The sequence below is a fragment of the Zingiber officinale genome, chromosome 6A (assembly GCF_018446385.1).
Source record: "Zingiber officinale cultivar Zhangliang chromosome 6A, Zo_v1.1, whole genome shotgun sequence".
Lineage (NCBI taxonomy): Eukaryota > Viridiplantae > Streptophyta > Magnoliopsida > Zingiberales > Zingiberaceae > Zingiber > Zingiber officinale.
Window position 1 is genome coordinate 52,971,015 of NC_055997.1, and position 12,672 is coordinate 52,983,686.

Below are 12,672 nucleotides of genomic sequence, written 5' to 3' on the forward strand. Positions count from 1 at the left end.
CCCCTCAATCCTTGAGGTGGAGGCTTCATCTTGATATTGTACATGGAATAAAGAGTATGCTTCCTCTATTCCCTTTCATTGCATTCCATTGAAGATGAAGCTTCTTAGACTTCTTCTTTAGATGTTAAGTATCTCTCAAACTCTGAGTCCTCCTTCTCTTGGTCTTGCTCCAATGAGTTGCCCTCTTTGGATTTGTCTTGATTTGGTACAGTGGAGGGTTCTTCATGAAGCTTGGCCAATTTGCTTCATAGCTCTTTGGCATCTTTAAATTCTCCAATTTAAGCCAAAATATTACTCGATAATAAATTGACCAATAACTTGGTCACTTTATCATTGGCCTCACATCTTTGGATTTGCTCTTAGCTCCACTTGCTCCTCTTGAGAATTTTGCCTTTTGAATTTGTTGGAGCTTTAAAACCTTCCATTAGAGCAAACCATTGCTCTATCTCCATCATAAAGAAATTTTTGATTCTTGAGTTCCAAGAATCGAAGCTCGTCATTGTGTATGATAGAGGTACCCTTGTGTTGAATCCAAGACCATCTCAAAATTCCATCTTGAAGTTAAGTTTTTTTAATTCTTTGACATTGATGAACTTGCTTCAATTTCTTCACCCTCTAGACTTATTGCCCCTTCCGGCGATGATTCCGATGAAGAGCGACCTTCCTCTGATACCACTTGTTAGGGTCAAAATATGCTAGAAGGGGGTGAATAGCTCGTTGCGCTTGTAGATGTGCTTCTTCGATGATGTGCAGCGGAATAAACAACAAGAAACACACTCACAACGCTAACACTAAGGATTTACTTAGTATCCATCTCAAGAAGAGATGACTAATCCAAGGATCTAGCCCTCACTCACTCATCCACTATGAAAACACTCCTTTAACTACCGAAGGTGGAGAAGTCTTGTACAAGCTCACACACAAAGATATACAAGAAGAATAAAATACAAGCTAATACAATATCAAACCTTACAAGATTTACACGGTAGAAACTCTAGCTTGCTTTTCTTCTTGCTTGACTGCACCTCTTGGCTTTCTTGGAAGTGCAACAACACTCCTCTCTAAGCCTCCAAGATCTGGTGTGTGTCGGTGAGCTCAGTGGAGAACAAATCGTGAAGATCGGAGGAGAAGCGCTCGAAGCCATGTGTCGAAGAAGTCGCTCGCAACAGCTTTAAACCTATGCAATGATCGGATCCCAATCGATTGAATAGCTCTCAATCGATTGGGGAGGCTTTAAATCGATTGATCGATCGATTCCGAGTGCCTCTGTGCTCTCTAGAAATAGTTGAATCGATCGACCAATCGATCCAGCCTTTCTCTCCTCTGCCCGCGAGAAATCCAGCCCCCAATTGATCAGCTGATCGATTGGAGATGCCCAATCGATCGGCCATCGATCGATCGATCAATTCAGAGCACCTCTGTGCTCTCTAGAAATAGTTGAATTGATCAACCAATCAATCCAGCCTTTCTCGCCTCTACACGTGAGAAATCCAGCCCCCAATCGATCGGCTGATCAATTGGAGATGCCCAATCGATCGGCTGATCGATTGGGAGAGGGTCTGTGCTCGCAACAATTACTTCCAATCGATCGACCGATTGATTGGGCCAAACCTTCTTCATGACACACATCCAATCGATCAACTGATCGATTGGACTATGGTTCAATCGATCGATTGATCAATTGACCCACCTTTAACTTGCCTAAACTCAAGTCCAAGGCCACCAATTACAGCATCCAGTCAACCATGACCTGTTGGAACCTCATGCCTAGTATCCGGTCAACCTTGACCTGCTAGGTCTTCTTCACCAAGTGTCCGATCAATTTCTTTGACCCACTTGGACTTTTCTCCTCATGCCAAGTGTTCGGTCAACCTTGACCCACTTGGACTTCCACCAAATGTCTGGTCACCCTTGACCCATCTGGATTTCCATGTGCCAAGTATCCGGTCAATCCTTTGACCTACTTGGACTTCCACCAGATGTCCGGTCACCCTTGACCCATCTGGATTTTCTTGTGCCAAGTATCTGGTCAATCCTTTGACCTACTTAGACTTCCACCAGATGTCCGGTCACCCTTGACCCATCTAAATTTCCTCATGTCAAGTATCCGGTCAATCCTTTGGCTTACTTAGATTTCCCAACACCAGGTGTCCGGTCAATCTTGACCCACTTGGATTTCCACATGCTTGGCTTCACTCACCAGGACTTTCACCTAGCTTCACTCAGTAGGATTTTCACCTGGCTTCACTCATTAGGATTTTCCCACTGCCCGGCTTCACTCATTGGGACTTTCACCTGCCTAGCTTCACTCACCAGGACTTTCGCCTAACTTCACTCACTAGGATTTTTATCTAGCTTCACTCACAAGGATTTTCCTCTGCCTGGCTTCACTCACCAGGTTTTTCCATTTGCCTAGTTCACTCACCAAGACTTCCTCAGTCAAGTATCTGATCAGATTTGACCTACTTGACTCTTTTTCACACCAAACTGGTTAAACCCTAACCAGAGGAGAATTGCACCAGCAATCTCCTCAATCGGACGATTGTACCTGCAATCTTCACATATTGTCAAACATCTAAACCCAAACATCAAGACTCAGGCTTGAGCCAGCTCAAGCCTAATAAACCTGGTCAACCTTGACCTAGGGGATACTTCACCAACAAGAATCTCCTTCAGTAAAGGCGGAGAAGCCTCTTACACACACTAATAGCTCAGACTATTACTAGGAAATGAATACTCAAGTTATTACATCTTTCCTAGGTCTAGGGGTTTTTTTATCGCCCTTGGAAAAACTTATCCACAGGATGAAGGCGCCTCCAGCGAGGCGTCGGTGGATAAAGTTTTATCCACTGCAATGGCTTGAACCAGCCTGGTCGAAGGTGTCTTCCATAGTCATGGAAGGTGCCTTTCCATGATGAGTTGAAGGCGCCTTCCATGTGTAAGGAAGGCGCCTTCCATGAAGGCTTGAAGGCGCCTTCCATGTACAGTGAAGGCGCCTTCCTGCAGAAGGCTTCAGCTTCTTTTTCTCTTCCTCTCGCTCTTCCACATGGGTGATTTCGGTCAATCGAAATAAGGCTCACCCGAATCCAATTTTGACTTCTCCTCGAGCAGCCTTCCTCCCTGACTTCTCGTCCCTCAGATCACCGCGTGTGTCCTTCTCGTCCACCGGTGTACTCTTCCATAGCACCTCGTCCCTCAGACGCACCGAGCCCATCGACTCTTGATGTGCATAGATTATATATACTTTTATGCATGCTTTGACGCATATCTACTTATATTTCATTAGCATAATCTATGTTTATTGCACCCTATTTCTTTATAATGTCATACTTTCATTATATTTTATTCGGAGATCTGCTCTTTGCTTGTTTTGATTGATAGGACGTGATTTAGAGCAAAAATGAAGGTTAAATGAAGTCTAGAGCTTCCAGAGTATCACGGGCATGCAAAAACTAAGTCCTTACAGGTTCTGGCCATGTGGAGACCACATGGCCATGTGGAGGCCGTGTTGGGGCCGTGTGAAGGCCGTGCGAAGGTCGTGTGGAACTTTTAGCACTGCAAACCAAAAGTAAAATGGTCATAACTTTAGTGTCGGTTAGAGTTTTGGGCTATTCTTTATATTGATTTGTAGATAACTTCAAGATCTACAACTTTGATAAAGACCTCAACCATAGAAAACCTCATCATGATGGTGTAAAAGATGATGAAATGAAACATAGCCATTTAGAGCTATGACAAGGTCCATGACAAGGGGTGTGTAAGGGTCATGCAAGGGGTGTGTGAGAACCACATGCCCATGACATGGCCGTGTCACATTTGCAGAGCACAAGCAGTACATGGTCATGTCCCAGACATGGTCGTGCAACATTTCCAGAGACCAAGGAAGCCTTGGTCGTGTCCCAGACACGGTCGTGCAAGAGTTCCAGAGTCGGAGGCAGAGCAGGCCATGTAGATCTACACGGCCGTGCAAGGGGGTAGTGGCTGAGCATGCCATGGTCGTGTAAGCTTCACACGGTCGTGTCGCCCTGGCAGAGAGGGGAGTTGGGCAGGGCGTGTGAGCTTCACACGGCCGTGTCTCGGGGTCGTGTGGCGCCCAAACCCCAGCCCTATATAAGGGTTTCTTCCTCATTTGAAGGGGGATCTTCTCCCTTTTGGGGGAGACCAAGATTTGGGTGATTCCTCTCCATCTTGGAGGGTTTTTCCAGTGATTCAAGGGCAGATTCTTCAACGTATCGACTCCGGAATCGAAGATTGGATCTAAAGACCGTTCTTCATCATAGATAAGGTTTCTTTCTCTCATTTCTTGGATTTGGTGATCAAGAATGCTTGTAATCTTCTTCTTTTCGGTTTTCCTTCCTCATTCTATGGATTAGATCTTTATGTTTTAGGATGGATGGAGTATTTGTAAGATGAATTGATGTAAAACTCTTGTGGATTTGTCAATTTCCTATTTCTATGATTTTGCCCTGTTTGTACCTATTCAATTTTGTGTGGATTGTTGTGATTTGGACCTAATTCCTATTCTTGATTGAATGTTTGAATACCTTATGGATCTTGTAGAGATAATCTCTCATTCGATTTTTCGAGGGACGTTCGTGACAGACAAGCCCATGTAAGGGCATTTGAGGGATGATCTTGAGGGTGAAATAGGGTTATTCAAGGGGGTAGGATAGATTGTATGCGTTCATATTTTATATCTTGATGCGATTGAGGAGTGAAGAATTCTTATGTTGATTATCTGAGGGGCGCACGTGACAGGCAAGCCCGTGTAAGGACAACATAGATTCATTCTTAATTGATCACATTTATGTATAAATTTCAGACCTACATCGGTTGTCTATTGTAAGAGAGAACCGACAACCTTCTACAAATGATGGGCAATTTAGGAATAAGATTTGGTAGATCATTTATATTGATTAACCTTACAAAGAAATTAAAACTCCTAGAACATCCATTTATCATAGCCTTTATTCTTGTTTCTATTTCTTTCTTTTATTTCTATGTTTGCTTATCATTAGTTGCACTTAGTTTTTGAAAACTAATTGATTAGTTGTTTAGCTAATTCGTGTTGAGAAATCTTTAGTGGTTATTCCAGTCCTTATGGATACGATATCTTTTATTATTACTTACGACATTTTCGTACACTTGCGGAACGTCAACAACTCTCTCCCGTGCCGTCCTTCTCGCTAGCTGCGTCTTCCGCTCGACTTCCTATGCTCCTAAGCTCCTACACACTTAAACACAAGGATCAAAACATAACATGACCTAACCTAACTTGGTTGATCACACCAAAAATAACCTTAGGGTTCCAACAATCTCCCCTTTTTTTGATATGAACAACCCAAGTTAAGTTAGAGTAAACTAACCATAAAATAAAGATAATAAAATTACAATACCAAGTAAAGATAATAAAATTACAATTATGCAATAAAGTGTAAAAAGATTTTCAAATTTAAATTTAATTTAAAATTTGAATTAAACTACTACCTTCCTCTAGACTTAATCTTCCCTTCTCCCCCTTTGATCATATAAAAAATTGGGGTACCAAAAAAAATCTAAAGGTAACTTTTTCAGAAAATATTTAGATTTTCTAAAAAATCAAAAAAAAACTTATCAAGTTTTTGACAAAATTTTGAAAATAATTTTGAGGTTATTGACAAACTCTGAAAATAATTTTGTTAATAAAAAATTGCAATGCCAATATTTTTAGAAACTTTAATTTTTTAAAAAAAAAATCTAAGTAAAAAATTCAAAAAAATGTTTGAGTAACTATTTAAAGTATTAATTACAATTAAATACTTTATCAGTTAGTCAATTAAATATTTTATTTTATTAATCGGCTTCAGGCTGTGGCGAGGCACTAGGCCTTCTTAGTTATTGGAGCAATAATCACTTTCTAGACAAAACCTCTTAAGGAAATCAAACATTTAATCTACTCTTTGAAAGCCCTAAGTTCAATTTTACTTTAATTTATTCAAGTTTTTGGAATTCAATATAGATTCCTTCCTATATGATTAATCAAGAATTTTGGGGGCACATAACTTTTGAAAATTTTTCTAATTTGACCCTTGTGAAATCTAATATACCAGCTTAGTTTTTTAAAATTTTGAGCTTGAACAGTTAAACATGTATGGTTTTCTAAGTTTTCTACTTGTGTCCTCAATTTATCATTTTCAATTTGTAATTTTTCAAAATCTTCTAATAGATAACATTTGGCTAAAATTATTTTTAATTCTTTATTTCCTTTTTCAAGTTTGCAACAGTCTTTAGTTAATAATTTAACAAATTTAACATCTTATCGGGAGGAAGAGATCGTACATGACTTACCTTGTTGATCTCGTTGTTTGTGGCTCCCCTTGAACCGCTGGTTTCTTTCGATGTCGCTCCCCCTTCATCGATGCTCTCGATGCTCATTTCGGACGAACTTGCTTTATGTTATTCTTCTTGATGACTTGCCAATAACGCAAGTCCGGAGAAAGCTTCGTCCTCTGATTCGGACGACATTTCATTCCACGTCGCCTTTAGGGTCTTGTATTTGTTCTTTTGGATGGTCTTTTTGTTCTTGCCTTTGTCCTTTTCGTTGATCTTTAACTTAGCGTCGTTGTCTTTAACATGTCCTTCTTCATTTCAGTGGTAGCATCAGATTATTCTTCTCTTTCTACCCTGCGGATGGTTAGATTTTCTAGATTTAATTAATTTTTTAAATCGTCTTACCATCATTACCGTTTCGTCGTCGAGAGAGAGGATTCTGAATCTTGTTCGTCCATCTTTGCCTTAAGGGTAATGTTGTGCTTTAGCTCCTTCTTCGGATCTGTACATCTCGTTTTGTGGACTTCAAAAGTAAAAAATAATTCTTCTAATATAGTTGAATTTAAATCCTTAGATATGTAATAAGCATCAACTAATGATGCTCATTCAATATTTCTAGGGAATGTGTTAAGCGTGTACCTTAATGAATCTCGATTACTTAACTTTTCTCCGAGATTTGTGAGTCCAGTGATGAGCTCCTTGATCCTTGAATGAAGGTGTGCAACAGTTTCGCCTTGTTCCAGTTTGATGTTGCTGAACTGGTTTCTGAGCAGATCCCATCTTGCGAGTTTTGCCTCCGAGGTTCTTTCATGTAATTCCAGGAACTTCTCCCAGAGCTCCTTCGCAGACTCATAGGCTCCAATCTGATTGACTTATTGTGGCGATAAAACGCTTAGTAGATGGAACTTTGATTTGTCGTTTGCCATGAAATTAGCCTGCTCCTTTTTGGTCCAATGGTATTTTTATTTACCTTCGGGTGCTACAAAACCAAACGCCATTATTAAAAGTAAATCAAAATCAGTTTTAAAAAATACCTCCATCTTCTTTTTCCAGTTAGCGAAATCTCCCTCGAACTTTGGTGGGTGAATGTTTGATCCGGTCATCTCGTGTGCTTCGTTCGACGGTTGGTCCTCCTGAAGCTGTTAGGCTCTGATACCACTTGTTGGTCCGGATAGACCGGTTGGAGAGGGTTGAGTTGCCTGAAACACTAAAATAAAACACCTTTCGCCTTTTTCAACTTAGATTAACAACAATAGTATAAAAATAAACAATACGAAATTAAAAGAAAGAGACTCGGAATATACTTGGTTACAACTAGAATGATTGTCAATCCAAGACAGATGAAAGCTCACTAAGAATCTCCTTCGGTAAAGGCAGAGCAGCCTCTTACACACTCTAACAACTCAGACTATTGATAGAAAATGAATACTCAAGTTGTTATATCTTTCCTAGGTCTAGGGGTCTTTTTATAGCCCTTCGAGAAACTTATCCACGAACTAAAGGTATCTTCCATAGGGATGAAAGGCACCTCTAGCGAGGCGCCAGTGGATAAAGTTTTATCCACTACAACGGCTCGAATCAGTCTGGTTGAAGGTGCCTTCCATAGCCATGGAAGGCACCTTCCATGATGAGTTGAAGGCGCCTTCCATGCGTAAGGAAGGCGCCTTCCATGAAGGCTTAAAGGTGCCTTCCATGCACAGTGAAGGCACCTTCCAGCAGAAGGCTTCAGTTTCTTTTTCTCTTCCTCTCGTTCTTCTGCTTGGGTGATTTCGGCTAACCAAAATAAGACTCACCCGAACCCAATTTTAGCCTTCTCCTCGAGCAGCCTTCCTCCTCTACTTCTCATCCCTCGGACTACCGCGCACATCCTTCTCGTCCATCGGTGTACTCTTCTGCAACACCTCGTTCTTCAGACGCACCGAACCCGTCGATCCTCTCCCGTGTCGTCCTTCTCTCTAGTTGCGTCTTCCGCTCGACTTCCTATGCTCCTAAGCTCCTATACACTTAGACATAGGGATCAAAAGATAACAGGACCTAACCTAACTTGGTTGATCACACCAAAAACAACCTTAAAGTTCCAACAGGTTCTCATAAATGACGCCAAATTTGATCATGTCTGAAAATTGGAAAGATAGTGTGCTAGGCAAGTGGTGATGTGGTTGACTAGCAAAAGACTTCACGAAGGAAAGAAAGATGATGAATTAGAATTGGAAAGGAACTCCGAATGCCTTTCTCTTTTCTGCGCACACCAAAGGTAGCAGATAAGACGTCAATGCCCAAAAACTAGGGAAGGGTCCCTAGCGAAGGCCCTCCAACGCTCAAGTTAGTACGATGTTTGAGTAGGCCAATGGAGAGAAGAATAGTAGAATGAGTGCGCATAAGTAAGACTCTTGTAAGACGTGCGTACCTTATAAACGAAGAGGACCCCTTTATATACCACCTCTCATAACCTCTACAATCATAAGGTGACAAAGAATGTTAGAGGTTGTCAAGTAAGGGAAGATATACAACCTGGGTGATGTATTATAATTGTCCAAGGAATCTTTCTCTACCCATATATGTACCTATTTTTGTCTTTTGTAACTTACATCATTAATGAGGTGGTTGAAGGAATATGCTGTCATAAGTTGTCAGTTGATGGGAAGTGTAATCACCTTCGAAGAACATTTTAGTAAATGCTTATATTATAATAGAGGAATATTCTATGACAAATGATTGTTATTCTGACAGATTGTTGTGATTCTCTGACTGTATATCTGTCCTTCCCTTAAACTACTTGATTATGCAATGATGGTGCTGGAGATCTGTTCTGGAAGTAACATGAAGTTAAGTCCCCTAAGTCTAATCGATTTTTTAGTCGACTAGTTATATATCACGATACTTGCCTCTAAGGAATGGGGAACTAAGTCCCCGGAGATTCGATCAGTATTTTAAGTTGATCGTCCATATGAAAGAAGATTTGCCTTTGATGTAAGAACTAGAGATCTGGAAGCTCGGCTGAGTCTATAAGGAAAATTGATTTTCTGTATGTATAAGAGACGGGTCTGCTAAGTTATGTAAATCTGACCGGAGTCATTCTTGATCGGCTATATGAAGGAAGACTGGCATGTGAGGAAACCCATAGATTCAACCGACATTATGGTCGACTGGTCATATGTTGAAAGACTTGTACTGAATGGGAAGCTGGGTCACCTTATTCTGGCTGATCGTATAATCGGACGGATCTACGGTAAGTCAAACATTCCCAAAACTTGGTCGACTTTTTACTGCTCGGATATATGATAGCTGTCTTAATACAGAAATGGGACACTAGGTTCCCTAAGTTCGACCGGTTTCTAGGCCGGTCATCCTCATTATAAAGGTCTTAGCGTTGGGTAAAAAGTAAAGTCTTATTTAGAGTGATACGTTGATTGTCACGTCATCTTGATTTTAACTGTCATGTAATACCTAGGTCCACTTATAACATCTCGTGTATTTAATCATTTCATAGTTGAGATTTCTTTTCCAAGTACGAGGTTGGGTCAAGCTAATTATCTACATAAAATGATAAAATTAATTAACATATTTAGATATTTTAGTTTAAGTATTTTTTTCCAAAAATTACATTACAATTTTTACACAAATATTAAAAGTAACCCAGTATCCTTCATGTCTCATCCTGAATCTCATATTTATATTCCACGAACTCTTCGAACATGTATGCTTATCTAAACGTCTCCTCAGGGCGATACGATGGTTAAAACATAGGGTGTTATCACATGAAGTCTTGGGATCGAAACTCGACGTGACTGAGCATAACCTCCCTCATGTATTGGCCATTTGTACTAATGACTAGTAACCATCCGTGATTTACTTCCTTCGTGTTAACCTAGAGACAGATTGATGGAGATACTGGGGACGAACGAATCACCTTCTTATCTAAACATATTGTGAATATATTCTTCTAGATATTCTCCTAAAAGTCTGTGATTTAATCAAGTACTGATAACATTTAATATCTTATTTCTTAAAGTCAATTTTAGTACAACAAATCTATCTCTAAGTCTCTCAATTTTAACAACCTAATATCATTTTAGACCTTTCTAGTACATCATAATTTGAAATGTCCTTATTTAATTTTCAACTTTTTCTATAATTGATTTTACAATAATCATAGTCAAGGGCGAATTTACATGTAAACTAGGGGGAACGGCCCACCAGTCCACGCATAAATCCTCGCTTGCATATGAGATGCATATCACATAGTCGGCAGATATTGTCAATCATCCAACGTATAGACAAGTATTGGATTATGATACCGGACATATCCAAGTACCCGCGTGGATGGAGAATTCGAAGGCATGGGTGCTCATCTCGGCTCGACCAACCAACAAGCGCTCAGTTTATGGGGTATGTGGACCTTTTGATAGCTGCAATGACTTCACCTCACCCTCATGTTATTGTGTATATTAAGGTGGGAGGATCGAATCTCAGGCAGACTGAGATTTAGGCGATTGAAGCCAAGGTTGTGAAAGGGTTGCCTCGCTGCAGTGCAATGGCTTGAACAATTCTGAAGAAAATGGTTTCTTTAAGATAGCAAATGTTAGACTACCTGACAACTCATTAAATTTGGACAACTCACTAAATTTGGATATGTTTGGGAGCTCCCAATATTGTGAACAAGCTTGCTTGAGTAATTGCTCTATTCCTTCGACTCCAATGGGTGTTTTTTTTTGGCATGGATAATTACTGAATTTCAGAAAGAACTTAATCTATTTTAGGAGATATTGGTAGTTACATTTGAATTAAAAAATCAATTGATTTACAAAAAGGAAACTTCAAAAATATTATTAATAATTTATTACTATATAGAAAATTTTCCTAATTCGGATATATTTATGTTTATTTTGGAGAAAGGAAAAAACTAAGTTGGGGTGAACGGTGATTGGATTGATGAGAAAATAGAATCTTGGGTCGCGAACAGAATTCAAGAAAAAAAATTTAGGGGTGTTGCGAGAATCGAACTCACGACCTCTCGCACCCGAAGCGAGAATCATACCACTAGACCAAACACCCTATGAAATTTTAATGCAATAAAAATATTTATATAAATAAAATTATCTATGGAATGAGGGATGAGTCAACACCCCATCGAATCACTTCTAGTTGATTTTTTGATACTGGATCTTCATCTTTAATCAGGTCGGTTGTCAACGAGTTGGTCATCAGTAGATTATGTCTACCTTGGGTCGATGTTGGGCAAATCGGATCTTGAGGAGTTGGATTCCTTCTTTTTGGCTGAAAAAGACCACAATCTTGGCTTGGCCCCTCCAACATTCACATCAGAATCGGAAAATAGAATGGAGACTAAGATGGGGAACAGTTGAAGTAAAATAGCTTTTGAACCAAGTTTTGTATACCTTCCCTTATATAGAAAAGAAGAAGAAAAGGTGCTTCTTCAGTAGGCGATGATGTCCCTTCTTCACTTGGCATCTTCACTCCAAGATACTATAGAATTCCAAGAGGTTGTTCCATGATTTTCCTTTATTTGCAATCGACGCATGTTTTCCTAAGTTTATAACTGACACTCATTACTACTAACAAGATTTCCATTTGAATTCTTAACTTGACACCGTTCCACAACTGACACGCTTCTTCCTTTAACCTAATCAATTATCAATTCAACCTCATTAATGTTGGATCATGAGAGAATGAAAGAGAGGTGAATCTTGTAACTTTAAAAGTTTTTCTTTTCTTTCATAAAATTAGAGTATGCAATGGAATAAAGTAAAGAAACAAAATAATTAAGAGGCAACCTTTTTTTTACTTGGTTCGGAGCTTTTAACGATTCCTACTCCAAGATCCATATTTATTGATCATTTTCGTTGGACAAACCATTAACTAATAGAATAATAGTACAAGTATAATTACAATTTGCAAGAATATAAAAAGGTTAGCAACAACACTAGATTGAAGAATAAGTGTAGTTGTTAGAGAGCTTCTCATAGCAGAGGTGTTGAAACTTGCACGAATAGTCACTGTAGAAATAGGATAAATAGGACGTCAGAATTGTATCTGGCTCAAAGCTCGAGGGCAACTTTTATAGGTTGTGTTCCATTAATTGATAAAAGGTTCTGTTGACTGAAATGATCCATCGACTGATCACTCTATCTGTTGACTGATCCTCTGTTCCTTCCTTGTTTGTTATGATCCGATCTGTTTGATTGTGGAAACCTTACTATTCTGTCGACAGATCAAGATTTTTCTATCGATTGAATATCTTTTTTCCATTTATGTTCTGATTCGAATCTTGATAATTTTGGAAATATTTTTATACGTCGACTGAACACGCTTTTTCCGTCAACTAAATAGCTTTTTGCCCTT

The 12,672-nt window shown here is 39.5% G+C and overlaps 1 non-coding gene across 1 annotated transcript; it reads right to left on the reverse strand.

The window, feature by feature from the left end:
• Window positions 1-11,292: 11,292 nt before the first annotated feature.
• Window positions 11,293-11,364, reverse strand: TRNAP-CGG. Its single transcript has one exon. It is a non-coding gene; the product is annotated as a tRNA-Pro (tRNA).
• Between the last annotated feature and the right edge of the window lie 1,308 nt (window positions 11,365-12,672).